Below are 15,968 nucleotides of genomic sequence, written 5' to 3'. Positions count from 1 at the left end.
CGTAAGATTCTTCTTATGAATATCAGTCTAGCGTCTGCTTTTCATGCTATTTGTTTTATGTGATCATTTCACTTAAAATCACTCCAGATGGTTACTCCTAGATATTATATGGTATATAGTATTTCCAGCAATTTGTCATCAGTGCTGTAGTTGTACAGTAGAGGTTTCTTTTCTTATGTTAGCACAATAACTCCTAGGTGTTGGGATGATGACATTTGTGATCATCAGGACAATGCAACTTGTCACAAAGCTTTCTGTCTGTGTGTGTGTGTGTGTGTGTGTGTGTGTGTGTGTGTGTGTGTGTGTGTGTGTGTGTCGAAGAGTGCCAGAATGAGTTTACCATACTCTCCTGGCCGCCAAACACACACAATGGAGAATCTGTGGGGCCGCCTCAATTGGGCTGTTTATGCCATGGATCCTCAACTGAGAAACCTACTGCAGCTGGCCACAGCACTGGAGTCAGGATGACTCCAGATCCCTGTCTGTACTTTCTAGAACCTCACTGACTATCTTCCTGCAAATCCTGCAGTGGCCTGTGCTTCAAAAGGTGGTTTCCAGGCTATTGACAAGTGATCACTTTGATATGGGTGAACAGTGTAATTGTTTTTCTACTCTGTGAGGATTTATTTCAAATTCTCCCATGTTCATAAGAAGATTGAAAGGAGGCACCCTATTATGATCTTCTGTGATGATCTTTTTGGTACCTATGTGGTTCCCGAGCGATTATGACCCGCTTACTGATTTTACGTAAGAACAAAATCTCTTGGAGTTTTTGTCAGATTATTTGGCAGAATTTTTCTTTGAAAATCATTGAATGCTTCTCTCATTCCCCTTCTTATGCTTGTTTACACTTTATTTGGCTTTTGTTTGTTAGCTAGATTTTGACTTCTCTTGAATCCATGATGAGGCTCATCGTGTTTGTGCAGCAGATTTCAAACATGGTTATTAAACCATGATGGGCCTTTCCTGTCCTTTAAGACCTTGATCGGAATGTGATTGTGTAAGGCATATTGAACAATGGTTTTGAAATTTTTCCATTTGTGCTCTACGTCTTCATCCTCATCGCTGAATGCTTGATTTGGACTAGTCATACACTCTTCAATTTGTATCGTGACACTCTTGTTAAGCAAAAATATTTCCCTACATTAATATTCCTTCTTTAATACCTGGAGTTGTGATCACTAATGCCCTCCTCTATGTTAACTGATTCAAAAAGTTCAGGTCTGTTTGTTACTAGGAGGGCTAAAATGATATATGCGCAAGTTGGTTCACTAACTATCTGCGTGAAGTAACTTTCAGACAAGAGATTCCAAATTATGTTACCCAAATCCCCATCCCGAAGCCCCCCCTCCCCCTTCCCTTGCCCTCCAGTTACAATAGCATGAACAGGGAACTTATTCATGAAGTTCTGCAAGTTCTCTCGAAAGTGTTCTGCCACTACAGCTCCTGACACAGGTAGTCAATAAACGCATGTTATTACCATTTTTAGCTTACCGTTGATGCTTAATTTCATCCAGTTCATCCAGATTAATTCACATTCGGAATTCATGGTAACCTCAGTAGATATTATCAAATTCTTTACTGCAGTGAGTAGATGCCAAAGGTGGTGCCATAACCTGTCCTTACGATAAATATTTCAATCTGAATTTAGCATTTCATTGCTGTTCACTTCCAGGTTTAACCAGCTTTCTGTTCCTATTACTAACTCACACTATTATCTTTTATAAGTGATTGTAATTCTGGAACCTAACCATGGACACACCTGCAGTTTACTGATATCATATTACCCTTTTCTGTTTCTGATCTGTGAGGCTTAGAATTCCCTGTTGGTAAAAGCTCTTGTCCTGTGTTCACAGCCATGTTTTCAGTGCATGAGTTATGCTCATGTCTTCAAAGTATGTACCACGTAGATAATCATTAAGTGGCCCAAACAGATGAAGTCTGATTTATTTATTTATTTATTTATTTATTTATTTATTGTTCCGTGGGACCACATTATGGAGAAGTCTCCATGGTCATGGAACGAGTCAATACATGAAATTATGACACGATTGTAGAAACAGATAAAATGAAATATAAGAAACATATTCAGGTGACAAGTCGTTAGTTTAAATAAAGAAAATCAAGAATATAACACTTGAATTTGCTTAATTTTTTAGCTCTTCCAGGAGCTCCTCGTCAGAATAGGAGTGAGCCACGAGGAAACTCTTTAGTTTAGACTTAAAAGTGTTTGGGCTACTGCTAAGATTTTTGAGTTCTTGTGGTAGCGTATTGAAAATGGATGCAGCAGAATACTGCACTCCTTTCTGCACAAGAATTAAGGAAGTGCATTCCACATGCAGATTTGATTTCTGCCTAGTATTAACTGAGTGAAAGCTGCTAACTCTTGGGAATAAGCTAATATTGCTAACAACAAATAACATTAAAGAAAATATATACTGTGAGGGCAACGTCAAAATTCCCAGACTATTGAATAGGGGTCGACAAGAGGTTTTCGAACTTACACCACAAATAGCTCGAAAAGCCCGTTTTTGAGCCAAAAATACCCTTTTTGAATCAGATGAATTACCCCAAAAAATAATACCATATGACATAAGCGTATGAAAATGTGCGAAGTAGACTACTTTTCGTGTTGAAATGTCACTTATTTCAGATACTGTTCTAATGGTAAATAAAGCGGCATTTAGTTTCTGAACAAGATCCTGAACATGGGCTTTCCACAACAGCTTACTATCTATCCGAATGCGTAGGAACTTGAACTGTTCCGTCTCACTTATAATAAGCCCATTCTGTCTGATTAAAATATCAGTTCTTGTTGAATTGTAAAAACTGAGTCTTACTGTGATTTAGCATCAAATTATTTTCCACAAGTCACGAACTTATTTCATGAACTACATTATTTGATAATGTTTCAATATTACACACAAGATCCTTCACTACCAAGCTGGTGTATCAGCAAACAGAAATATTTCTGAATCGCCTGTAATACTGGAAGGCATATCATTTATATAAATAAGAAACAGCAGTGGCCCCAGCACCGACTCTTGGGAACGCCCCACTTAACAGTGCCCCATTGGGACTGAACATCACTACCACTCTCAATATTGCAGAGAATTACCATCTGCTTTCTGTTCTTAAAGTAAGAGACGAACCAATTGTAAGCTACTCCCCTTACTCCATAATGGTCCAACTTCTGCAGTAATATTTTGTGGTCAACACAGTCAAAAGCCTTCGTTAAATCAAAGAAAACACCTAACGTTCGCAACCTTTTATTTAATCCATCCAAAACCTCACAGAGAAAAGAGACTATAGCATTTTCAGTTGTTAAGCCACTTCTAAAACCAAACTGTACATTGGCAGCAAATTATGCGAATTTAAATGCTCCAGTAACCTTGTATATACAACCTTCTCGATAACTTTAGCAAACACCGATGGCATAGAAATAGGTCTATAATTGTCAATATTATTCCTGTGTCCCTTTTTATAAAGTGGCTTCACTACCGAGTACTTTAATCGGTCAGGAAACCGACCACTCCTAAAGGAAAAGTTACAGATATGGCTAAGTACTGGGCTAACATACATGGAACAATACTTCAGTATTCTGCTAGATACCCCGTCATATCCATGAGAGTTCTTGGTCTTTAGTGATTTAATTATTAACTCAATCTCCCTCTTGTCAGTATCATGGAGGAGCATTTCAGGTAACAGTCTCGGAACACTTTTTTTCTACGAGCACTATATGAGTCCCTGTTGGGACTAGGTTTCTATTTATTTCACCTGCTATATTCAGAAAGTGATTATTAAATACTGTACATATATGCAACTTACCAGTAACACATACATTCCCACTACGCACTGATTCTATATCCTCTATCTGTCTCTGCAGACCAGCCACTTCCTTTACGACTGACCATATGGTTTTAATTCTATCCTGAGACTTAGCTATTCTATCTGCATACCACATGCTTTTGCCTTCCTAATAACTTTTTTAAGCATGTTAAAATACTGTTTGTAATGGGCTGCTGCATTTAGATTGTGACTGTTTCCAATATTTAGATATAATTGCCACTTTGTTCTAAAAGATGTTCTTATCCCTCTGGTCAGCCACCCAGGCTGCCTGTTTGTGCTAGTACCCTGTTTTGAACGTTCTAATGGAAAGCAACTTTCAAAGAGCATGAGAAAAGTCTTGAGAAAAGCATTATATTCATCGTCTACTGTATCAGCGCTATATACATCTTGCCACTCTTGTTCCTTGATGATGTTTACAAATGTCTCTACAGCAACTGAATCTGCTTTCCTCAACAGCTAATGACTATATTTAACACGTGATGCAGCACAAAAATCTTTTAGAGTTAAAATTTGTGCATCATGATCTGAAAGGCCAGTCACCTTTTTGCTAACAGAATGCCCTTCTAGTAATGAGGAATGAACAAAAATATTGTCTAAAAGTTGTTCTACTGTTCCCTTGCACTCTCGTTGGAAAGAATACGGTTTGCATAAGATTATATGAATTAAGGAGTTCTAACAGCATCCTTTACCTTGCACAATCACTTATACAATTAATATTGAAGTCACCACATATAACTAACTTTTTGTATTTCCTATAAAGTGAACCAAGAACCTCCTCTAGCTTTAGCAAAAATGTTGTGAAATCGGAGTCTGGGAATCTATAAATAACAACAGTAAGAAGTTTAGCTGCACAACATTCAAACTTCTTTTCAGTGTAGTACTTTGAAACATCAATTGACTCAAATGGGATACCGTTTTTCACATACATGGCTACTCCCCCACACCGCAAAGAGCTCCTAGAAAAGCTGCCAGCCAACATGTATCCTCGTAAAGGAAGCCTCTGAGTTATCTCCTTATTTAAGAAGTGTTCAGATATACCAATAATTTCAGAGTCAACATCTATAAGCAGTTCACTGACTTTATCTCTAAAGTGCACCATGTCTAGGCCAGAGGGTGGATGAAGCATTGATGTCCTCCACTATTTGGTGAAATGTTCCTTGGTTCTGAGAATTGCATGTGGACATATATTGTCATGTTGGAACAAGATTTCTTCTTGATTCTTGTCTGACAAACATGCCCGAAATAGTTCTTCAGTTAATGGCTGACCTTTTGGCAGTAACTGATGCGAGTGACACAATCACTATCCCAAAAGACTGTCATCATGACTTTTGCACACCAGTGACTATCTTTTTATTTAAAGCTCAGAGTGATGTATCCCAGTTTTGTCAATTGTAACAATTAGTGTCAGAAAAGCCTCTTCATTGGCATCAAACAGTTCAGATGAAAAGGCTTTTCTTTGAATATTTTTGCCTTTTATGAGCATTTATAGAATCCATTCTAAATATGCTTTTTAATATCCAGAAATCTCAGTCTTTATACACACATTTGCAATGCTCACTGATAGCTGCAGAACCAGTTGTTGAGTTGTGATGACCTGATCTGCATGAATAATGGCTTCCACGTGATTTGCTGTGTCAGGGCAATGGTTTGCGATGAGATATCATGAAAGTGAATAATCAAGAAGTTCAGTTTCTGCACGTCCTGATACTTTAACTCTCTTTACTATCTCCCATCAGTAGTCCTGTTAACAGCATCATTACCTAACACTGCATGCAAATCATTGTTGTGGATGTTCACCATGGAGTCTTTTAAATTAAGTTACATCTTGTTTGTAAAGAGTGTGTTATGTAGACACCATTTTGATGTTTCACTACAGTGCAACCATTTGTTGAGATTGTTTGAAACATCACACACATACAGAAGAAATGTGACATTTGTAGCACTTAAGATAATATTTCCATAGATTTGTGGTCATTTTTTTCTATCTTAGAATCCCTGTTCTTTATTCTTGTGGCCATGGCTCATGGTGTTGTTTAAGAAAAAAAAGTGTCCATATTTTGAGCTCTTGAGCAGCCACTGCCTTCCCCCTCACCCTCCCCTCCTCCTCCAAAAAAAAGTTATTCTGTAGCTAAGTATTAAATATGTGGGAATAATATGCAAGTACAGCACAGTGATGTTAATACTCTTATGGGCATAACATGATGACAGTATTCTCTTTGCTAGTATTTGTAATATCTCCGTCTTCAGCTGGTAGCCGATATAATTACATTTTGTTTGGAAATTTGATAGTAAACATGAAAGCTACGCTGTTCAAATGGCTCGGAGCACTATGGGACTTAACATCTATGGTCATCAGTCCGTATGCTGTTCACGTTGAAGTTTAGCGTGTAGCATCTTGACTATTTTCAAGGTTTCATCTCTTTTTGTACCAGGAGTTCTGATGTATGTCTATGATTACAATGTTGCTTTCATTAACGAAAATAACTTTTTTGCCATTTTTAAGATTCTCTGGAAAGTCATTGCTGTATATCAGGAGCAGGATGGTGATTCTTCTGAAAAACATGAAATTCTCAGGGAATTTTACGTAGAAAAATTAAGGAAATCTCAAGGAATTTCAGGAATTTTTTTAAAATCTCATGGAATTCTGTGTTTTAACCTAATATTGGAATCTAATTTTGTTGAGCTTTATAAACCACAAATTTTGAAAAACTTAATATTTCAGTGTGTTAATAATTTTGATATTAGTCCATATAAATTATCAATGTTTAAAATCTGTGATTATACTACAGCTGAGAGGAAAGAAGAGTTGTTATTGTGAGATGCTCTCACCCACTCCTCCCCCTTCCCTCTGCTCACTATTGATTTCTCAGCAGCTTCTTATGACATCATATTCCTCCCCATATCTGGAATTCTCAGTGATCCCCTCCCCTCCCCCCCCTCCCCAAACTCCCCTCCAAGACTGAGTAACTACACTGGTTAATTTTAATTTATTCTGTATGTGATGAATATTTCACTCACAAATTTCTATTTTATGTGAGACCTTTGCTGTATCATGTTTTCCTGATAAAATTGGAATCAGTCATTTGCTGCTCTTAAATTTCTAATTATTCTAGCTTGTTGAATCAAATGTTTTGGCCAACAGTGTCAGAGGCCACAGATAGGTCGTAAAATATGTCTGCAGCTTTTATGACCAACTGATAGTACCCAAAGCAACTGTAATTTGTAGTGCATACAACATTGAGACAAGATGGAGATGTGTCTGTCTGCTGTTGGTAGGACACTCCACATATGTGGTCACTGAGATACTGTACAGATCACTTTGGTCCATTTGTTGTCTTCATGTTGAGCCAAACACTATAAGAGTTTTTGGCAGATCTGGAGGTGAAATTTTATTTTCAAACTCATTGAACATTTCTTGCATTGCTCTCCTGATGGTCAATTTGGCTCTGGTCAGCTTGTCGGTTAAAAAGGCTTTGATTAATCTGTGGTGAAGCGCTCTTATTTTTTGTAACTGTTCTGTCCCATCCCTCACAGCTTGGTTTGGTACATGCATGTAAATACATATTGTAATTACTTTTGAATTTTATCAATTGATACTCAACATTTTTAATACTAGAGGTGTGTGTTTAATGTCGAGTGCTCATATAGTCTTCAATTTCTTTCATGTCACAGTTGCTAAGGAGAAATATTTTTGTTCCAGTGGTAACATTCTTTTTATAACTTGTAGTAATTAATCTTTTAATGACTTTTTAGTCATTGGTTTCCTCCTGCCTGCTAAATGAATTAAAAAGTTTGAATGTTTGTCAGCAGACCTATGATGTTGCTCTCTCCTTGCTGTAGATAATTTCCAGAAAATATATTCTCACATGAATCTCTACCTGTGATAAATGTTGTAATCATATGAGTCTTCTAATCTATTACGTAGCTGAATATTTGAAATCTCTCCTAATTACTTATTGTGTGACGAAAGAAATTTATCTGCAATATTTCCTAACTTGGTTCTTGGTAGTTTTCCTGTCTTAAGTCTTTGTGAGTATCATTTCCTTCAATCCTTTTCTTTCTTTTTATTTGATGAAGAAATTATAGGATCAACAGCTATCAAAATTTTGTCTGTGGGTCGTTTTGTTGTTGGCTGATAAATAGATATTCTTTGGCTTTGTTTAGTTGATTTTAGGTCCACTGGCTTTCTTTATTGATTTGTAAATCATCAAAGGAACTCCAACAGAATACTTATATATGAACTAGAAAGAATGCTGGAACTATTGTTTTCTATCTTCATCACCACCACCACCTAGTTCTAAAGAAAAATACTCTATCAGAAAAGGGTAAATAACACTGGAATGAGAGAATACAGGAATAGGTAACATAAGGGGACAGATATTCATAGTGAGATATCAGACCTAACTTTCTTTTACTTCGGACTTCACTCACTGAATAATATTGATGTTTGTAGGAACCAACTACGTAAAAGAGAAATATCTGGGTTGCCAGCTGGGCCAGTAGTTAATTTTCTACAGGACATTCAGAAATTTGTGAAATCTGTTAGACCAATATATTTTCAAAAATTCTACTTACGTGAATAACTAACTATAACTTGGTATTTCAACTACTTCAAGTTTACTGTTTTCTGGTTAGTGATTTTAACTGAATTGACGACATTGTGAGAAAAAGTTGTTTATAAATTTTGAAAAGTTGAATTGAATATAAAGTGAAACGTCTTGGGACATTACATTTTTGTGCTGGACCGAGATTCAAAACAAGAACTTCGCCTTGTAAGAAGTAAAGCTTTGGAGGTGAGTCATGAGTTGTGCGTGGATGCTCAGTCAATAAAAGAATTGCCCATTTGCGGAGCGAAAGTATTTTTTAATAAGATTTTCTTATGGTTTTTGGGTTAAAAAACAAATGTGAAGCTTAAATTTATTGATTGGCTCTCATTTATGAGAATTATGTTTTTAGTATGTCTCTTACTAGAAAGATAAAAACATATTTAGAGCATCACATTTTGAGCTGCTTCTAGTTCTGTGTTGCAAGTGATTTGCATTGCATTGCACCTTTTGGCCAGTAATCAGTTAACATGGCAGCACTCCATTTCACTTTGTATATTTGCTCCATCAGTGGATTAAGCTGTGAAAGCTTTCACCATGTTCACTCTTCACATCACCGTAGTTTGGTCAGAAGAATTCCAGAGTTGATTACAAAAAGTGCATTTTTTAATGACATCTTCATATGAGAGTATTTGATTATTCACAAGTTTTTTGAAATTTTCTGCTTTGACATTTCCCAAAAAACCATTTACTACGAGGTATGTCCACAAGTAATTCCCGTTTGGTTATATAAATTAAATGTGTACAGATACAGAAAAAATATTTATTATACAAAAATCAGCAACTGTTAAACTACTTTCCTAAATAACTTCCAAAATTTTGTAGGCACTTGTCATAGTGTGGCACAAGTTTGTTTTTGTATGTCTTCTTCATAGAAGGTTGCTGCCTGTATATTCAACCATGTGGTGACATGTTCTTTCAGCTCATTATCATCGTTGAAGTGTCGACCATCAAGGACAGATTTTGGGTGTAAGAAGAGATGAAAGTTGCTAGGAGCGAAATGCGAGCTGTACGGAGGATGATCAAATGCGTCCCAGCGAAATTCACATAAGAGTTGTTTGGTCACATTTGCCATGGGAGGTCGGACAATATTGTGGTAATTCATGTATTAGTGATCATGAATTTGTGCAACTTCCATAGCAAGGGCACTAAGTGTAAACTTATGGTTGTGCTTAATATTCTCTTCAATTGCGTGAACCACTTCATCAGTAAGCACAGACAGGCGTCCACTTTGTTCTTCATCGTGCAGTACATCACGTCCTTCATTGAACAGTCTGATCCATCTTCTAGCAATTGAATCACTCGTAGCAATCTGTTCATATACCTCGCAGATTTGCCGATGTATTTCCTTTGGTTTAAGTTTCTTTGCATTTAGAAAACGAATCACAGATCTGATTTTACATGTGGCAGCATTTTCAATTACAGCTGACATTATAAAGAAGCACTACAAAGCAGACGTCAGCAGCGGTGATCTGAAAATTGGTGTACATGTCTTCTCGCTGAGTGAGAGTAAATGCTGTGCATGCTTGGAACTGCGATTGCAGCACTGCCGCGGGTAGAAATAGAAATGGAACTTACTTTGCGCATGACCCTTGTATTTCTCAAAGGATTGCCTTTCTGTTTCCTTGTACAGTAACACTAATCATAGTGAATGCTTTAAAAATTTCTTGGAACTGTTGACCAATGAACACAACTGCCTTAGCCCTCTGTGAACTTAACCTGGGGGCTCTTTTGATAGAAGCAATTGAATGCTAAGCTATTTACATTTAAAGCTTTTACAAAACTCTTCATAAGCCGTAGTGTAGGATGTAGTGCTGGAAGGAAAACTTTGCTTGGCTTTATAATGTTAGATGCACAATATTTTTTACTCCAGTAATTAATGACTGTCTGTCTGCCTAACTTTTCTGCAAGTAGTGTTTGCTCCTGGCTGGGCCCTTCCACTCACACAGGAAACAGTTCGTGGTATAGCCACATTGCAGTCCTAATAATGTGACAGTAACTTTAAAATCCTCACAAATGTTCCACTGGTTTCACACACTTTACTGCTATCAACACAATTTACAGCTACCAGACTGTGTCTTATGTTTATAAGCATTTCCTTTGTACTGAGAGCATGTGCCACAGGAACAAAAAGAAACTTGTTATCATTGTTTAAAAATAGTGCTTTGAGACATATCTTTGAAGCATCAGTAAGCAGTCACCATTGTGCATCATATTCAGTACATCCATTGGACCATCTATGTTCCTGTAATATCTACATCCACACTCTGCAAATCACTGCAAGGTACATGGTAGAGGATATGTTCCATTGTACCAGTTATTAGGGTCCTGCCATTCCATTCACATATGGAGCGTGGGAATAATGACCATTTGAACGCCTCTGTGTGTTCTGTAATTATTGTAACAGGGTTGTAGTGTATTCTAGAGCTTTCATTTAAAGCCAGTTCTTCAAACTGTGTTAGTATACTTTCTCAGCATAATTTAAGTCTTTCTTTAAGGAGTCTGCCAGATCAGTTTCTTGAGCATCGCTGTAACTCTCTCCCATGGATCACACAAGCTGTGACCATTCAAGCTACCCTTTTCTGTATATGTTCAATATCCTCTGTTAGTCCTGATTGGTACAGGTCCCACACATTGTGAGCAATATCCTAGAGTGTTTTGCATGAGTGATTTGTATGCAATCTCCTCTGTAGGCTATTTGCACATCCTCTGTACTCTACCAGTAAACCGAAGTCTATCGTATTTAGCTATAAAGAACTGCTCCAGTGTTTAAGTTCTGTCATAAAGTGTGAGCACATTCATATAGGTTTCTACATACACCCACAGTTTAAAACATGAGGCGAAATATTCAGCTTTATGTATAGGTTATTCTGGACCCCTGATGATGTTAGTGAACTCTCATTGTGTCATTGTGCGAATTGAGGCGTGTATGCATAGGGAAGAGAAGTCTGCAGCCCCTGAACTGCATGGATTTTCTTCAGTTTGAGAATTCACTAGAGTTTACAGAAACTTTTACTTATGTTCAGCGACAGGAAGTTCCTGTCATGTGATAACAGGTGAAATGCAAAACCTATATTAGTGCATAGAACTTATGACTTTTTCTACATAGAGACACCTTTGTTTATGAGGGGAAACATACAGAAATAAGTCATTATTATGTTGATGAGCTGCCTCCAAATCATAGTCAGTCCAGATGACATAATACTCATACATTCTTTTCCTTTCACTTGTTCCAAATTGAGGTGAGATGACAGTGTGGCACAGTATAATTCTGGTGTTCATTCTTTCAATCTCCCCCACTGCTACAGAAATACAAGAAATAAGCTTTTTTACAAAGAAAATGTAATTGAACACTTTCTCGACATAAATTTCACATTGTAGCCAATACAGTAGAAGTTGTCTACATTATCAGCACATTAATAGTAGACTGCCAGCTGGAAGCATATCATAACACAATTCTCATGAAAGCACTTCAAGAAGTATCTGAATATGATCATTTTATTATTACAATTCTTTAAAACTGGCCTTGAAGGTACTGATAACATTTTGAAACCGTGCAGAGCATGTACCTAATGACTTTATTATACCATACTTTGAGAGTTTTGTTAATAAACCATAATTGCAGGTAATTGCTGCAGAAGTGAAAGTAGAGCTTATATATGGATTTTAAAATCAGTTTCAGCAGAACAATATTAATACAGTTAGCATAACATTTTGTTTGTTGAACAATGTACTTTAGAATTTATAATTAGAATTTTAACACATGTAGCCTGAAAGTAGGCACAGACTCACAAAGTCCCTCTAAAACTATTGTAGTGCATCCAAATTATACTACAAAAAGAAATATGTTGGTGTTCAATTCACAGGCAACTTTCATCATAAAGAGTAGGAATCTTTAAACAGTTCAATGAAAGCAATAGATTTTGTAGCAACAATAATGGGTTATTTCACTTATTACAAGAATAACACTTGACAAATTTGCCTTTTCTGCTGTGTCTGAAATTAACTGTGAAAGATGCAGGAATTTTTGTGTGGAAGACAGGAGGAAAATTCACAATAAGATTCAATAAAAAGACAGTGCTGCCTGGAATGTGTAACAGCCACAAAAATGTAGTATCAATGCATTTAACTGAAACTGGGCTCTTTATTAGCAGTATTGCCCCTGCAGTATGGAAGCTGGAAACTTAGTCTGTTCAGTCACAATAGTCACAAAGATCCACAGTGATTGGTCAAAAATATGGAAACATCAAAAACAAAATATATCACCATGTAGGAAATATGTTGGCTTTCAAAACAGTTTCCAGTCATCTCGAAATAAATAAATACAGGTTCTGTATGGTTTTTCAAGGGAATCTTATACCACTCTTCCTGCAAAATAGTGACAAGATGAGATAACTGTAATAGAGGTGGATATTGATCATGAACACTTCTCTCCATAGTTGATTTCAAAGGCTCAGTAATGTCGAGATCTGGTTACTGTGGTGGCTAGGGGAGATTGCGAAAATTCAACCTTGTGCTCACAAAACCAGTCCTAGACAATGTGGGCTTGTGAACAGGGGCCTTGTCATCCTGGACTGCTGAATCACTGTTGGGGAACAAACAATGTTTCATAGAATAGATCTCATCAACTGAAGTGATCACATAATCCTTGACAGTGACCTGACCTTGCAGAGTAAACATGGGTCCTCAATACCAAGATACGGAATACCACTGTACGGCTGTTCAGATCGTCATTGAACCCCCCTCCCCAATATTTCACTCTTGTGATGTAAACTCTATCAGAAGTTGGAAACAGTGTGAAACGAGAGTCATCCGACCAGACGACTTTCTTCCACTGCTCCACAGTTCATGTTTTATGGTGTCAGCACCACATTTTCCTGTTACTGTGCATTTGAATCAGTGATAAGTGGTTTTGGAATTCCACTCAGCCTGCAATTCTCTGCTTACAGAGCTCCTTTTGTGTCGTTTTGGCACTGACAGTATTCATAAGTGCAACATTCAGTACTGCAGCAGTGCGTTTTGCAGCTGTCATTCTTTAATTTTTGTCACAATCCTCTACAATGACTGTTCATTACCATCACCCAATACACGCTTTTGTCTGCATCGTGAATTACCAGATGACGTTTTTTCACTTTCCCCCTGTGCAGTATAAATCTTTGATACGATGTCTCCCGAAATGTCAAACACGTCAACTCCATCAGTTACGGTAACATCCACCGTATGAGCACCAACAGTTTGCTCACATTTGAATTAACTTAGATCATACATAATGCACTCACAAATACATGGGACACCCTTTTGGCTACAGCTGACATACTGTACGGAGGACATTGGACAAGTGCGATTTGTGGTCAGATATGATAACACGACTTACGGGCTTGGTTAGTGTCTTCATTTGTGTGCAAGTGTGCATTTCTCATGTTTCCAAATTTTTGTCCAATTGCTGTTTATTTTCAAAGTCATGTCATATTGCAAGTGAGAGAACAATGTGTGAGTATATATTGTGATAAAAAGTACTTTGTGATTGACATTTGTGCAAGTTGAGTGGTAGGGCCAGCCACCAGCAGCTGTGCTTCCTGTAGGGGAGGTATGTGAAGCGTGGCTGCCTGCTTGCTGCACATCACTGCACTATGTCGCCAAAAAGTAATAGTTCTGCCATAGATACATTGAAATATTTGTGCCTACACCCACAGTGCAGTTTTTGGATTTCAAGTGAGAAATAGTTTTTGAGTATTTCATTCGATAAGTATGCAACATAACTTTATTAAATTGTATCTTAACTGCATGTTTCAACTGTCTGTGATATGTTCATTTTAACACAAGTGTTTTACAATGCACTGCATTGATTTAATGTGACACATTAAAACTTTTCACCGGTTTGGAACTTGAACACAGTTTCGTGCCTTTCGAGTACATTGCACTACTGTTTATGCTGCATGAGCATGTTTCAGTCTTTATAACGAGAATTCTACACATACATGTTTGCAAAGGTGGCAAAAGTGCGAATAAGTTATTTATCCTGTTTAGTTTGTCTGAAACTCTGCAGTCATGGAAAGTTCTACGCTCGTCGATGAATTTTGTTGGTATTCTGGGAATCCTGCATTTGGTTGCTCAATGCTGCCATCCTCTGACTGTGTAAGGGAAACGTTCAGAGTCTAAGAAATTATTAAACTTTAGAGGTATGTTCATTTCATAATTTCTATAGGTGTTATGCTCCTTCAGCTAAAGGCACACTTAGTTAAATTTAAAGTATCTACGTATTGTGTCACACCCCAACATGTCTCGTTAACCTACTTACATGTGGTGCCTTCATAAAGTTTGTGCATTTAGGTAGGGAAGAAAAGATAGAATTTCAACTTTTTCATACTCATTAGTCCTTCTCTAGATAAGTTCCTTGCAAGTCTGCATATTTTTCCGTAGAAAAGTACAACCTGTCATACAATGATGTAGACGTCCTCAGTTTGGCTCTGAAACAAGTTTTCCACAGCAGCATACACCTCATTATCAGTGAGGAAACATTGCGTCTGCAGTGATTCCTTCAGATTTTGAAAGACAAAGAACTCGCTGCGAGCTGTTTGCAGTACTTGGTGAATAATACAGATTTGCTAAGATTTTGTAGCTGAGGCACAAAAAAAAGAGCCATAGTTCATTGAGAGGTTTGAGTGGACACATTGCCTTACAGGATTTACATAGCTTTCACAGTTATTTGTTGTTACTTCTGCTAGATCTTGGGCTGCCAGTTGGTCAGATGATTTTTGTAATACTCTGCTGTACTGGTCTGACAATTTTTTTGAGTAGTCAGTGAGGAAGACTCCTTGATAATTCCAAAAAACAGCATAACTTTCCCACAAGAATTTCTGAATTATAAAGGTGAATCTAACTTTCATCCATAATAATATGGTAGCTGAAAAAACTTGTCTTCATTGCTGTGCACTACTCTGTTTGAATGGGTGTTAACATATCTGGGATCCACTAGGCTAGCAGTTTTGTTAGATGCAGCGTATTGTGCAGCATCTTGTGGTGATCCTACACTAGCACTAATGTCTGTGGCAATTTGTCTGTGGTAATTGTCAGGCAACATTAAAGCTTTCACCTTTGTGATGATCCTTGATACCATCATCAGAAATGTTCTGCTGCATTTTCCACATCTGTGTAACATCACAGAAATAATCTTTTATACATACTTACAGTCTCATAGTTAGTGCATTATGCCCTTACTCAATCACCATTGGATCGTGAATATCCTTTGACAGTTTCCCTTGCCAATGCAAATGATGAATTAATGTAAGCACAGCCATACTACTCATCACACAACTTTCTTGTTTCTTTTCATTACATCAGTACATCAAGCTGGCAAACCTGATAAGTATTGCAATGAACAACAGAAAAGCAAACTGTGCTTTTCTAAAGCGCACACACCCAACAAATATTCGCTATATTCCTAGTCAAAGGTACAGACTTTATGAACTGCTCTCATAACGGCAACTTGTCATGGGCTTCTCCCTTCTCTTCGCA

Source organism: Schistocerca gregaria, chromosome 3, assembly GCF_023897955.1.
Source record: "Schistocerca gregaria isolate iqSchGreg1 chromosome 3, iqSchGreg1.2, whole genome shotgun sequence".
Taxonomy (NCBI): Eukaryota; Metazoa; Arthropoda; class Insecta; order Orthoptera; family Acrididae; genus Schistocerca; species Schistocerca gregaria.
Note: the sequence above shows the minus strand (reverse complement) of the source record.